Here is an 865-nt window from a genome sequence, read left to right as displayed (position 1 = left end):
TCTCTCCTTACTTGCTCCTTCACATGAACAGACACACACACATAATATTAGGACAAATCATAGGAAAATATATAAAAGTCAATACATGTATAAATTATATCTCTGAATTATTGTCAAAAGCATTGTACATCCTTACTTAGGGAAGCTTATAAAAGAAACATTGTTTTGAAATATGTTTAAAAGTCTTTCATCATCAAGGAGGCAATCATATGCTGAAGCATACATAAAGAATTAGATATATTCTATTTCAAATTCTGGTTGCATCCCAATAACTGATGTGTTGAGGGTGTTATGATGAAGAAGGTGAAATTCATTTTCTTTTGATGGTTTTGCACAATGTGTGTTTGTGTGTGTGTGTGTGTGTGTGTGTGTGTGTGTGTGTGTGACAGTGTGACAGAGAGGGAGGGAGGGAGCGAAAGAGAGAGATAGAACATTTCACAATTGAGCAAATGAGGTAATTCATGTAATAATAGGTTTTATGAGAAACTATAAAATGGTTCATAGACAAATATAGGGACATGACCTTGGAGAGGATGAGAAAGGTAGATTCTATATGAACAGTTAAGAGTTATTTTAAGTGAAATCATAGACTATTGGGAAGTTTTAACAGGGAAATGACTTCTTTATGTTAGTCAAGACTGGCTGTTGTTCAGCAGGTTGTAGAAGTGTTAAATGAAAATAATTACAGGAGTGAGGGCTACTTGCTAAAGTTCCGATTAAAACTCACCAAGAGTCATTTACAACTTTCAGGATAAAATACTACATTTACACAAACATGCTTCATTCTCCGGCTTCATGAGCTTCCAAACTTCTCTTTGCTTTCTGTGTATTCTTATGTACTACCAAACAGTTACTGGAATACAAC

The sequence above is a fragment of the Octodon degus genome, unplaced genomic scaffold, assembly GCF_000260255.1.
Source record: "Octodon degus isolate 3935 unplaced genomic scaffold, OctDeg1.0 scaffold00180, whole genome shotgun sequence".
Taxonomy (NCBI): domain Eukaryota; kingdom Metazoa; phylum Chordata; class Mammalia; order Rodentia; family Octodontidae; genus Octodon; species Octodon degus.
The sequence above is the reverse complement of the archived record's forward strand: the minus strand, read 5'-3'. Positions refer to the sequence as shown.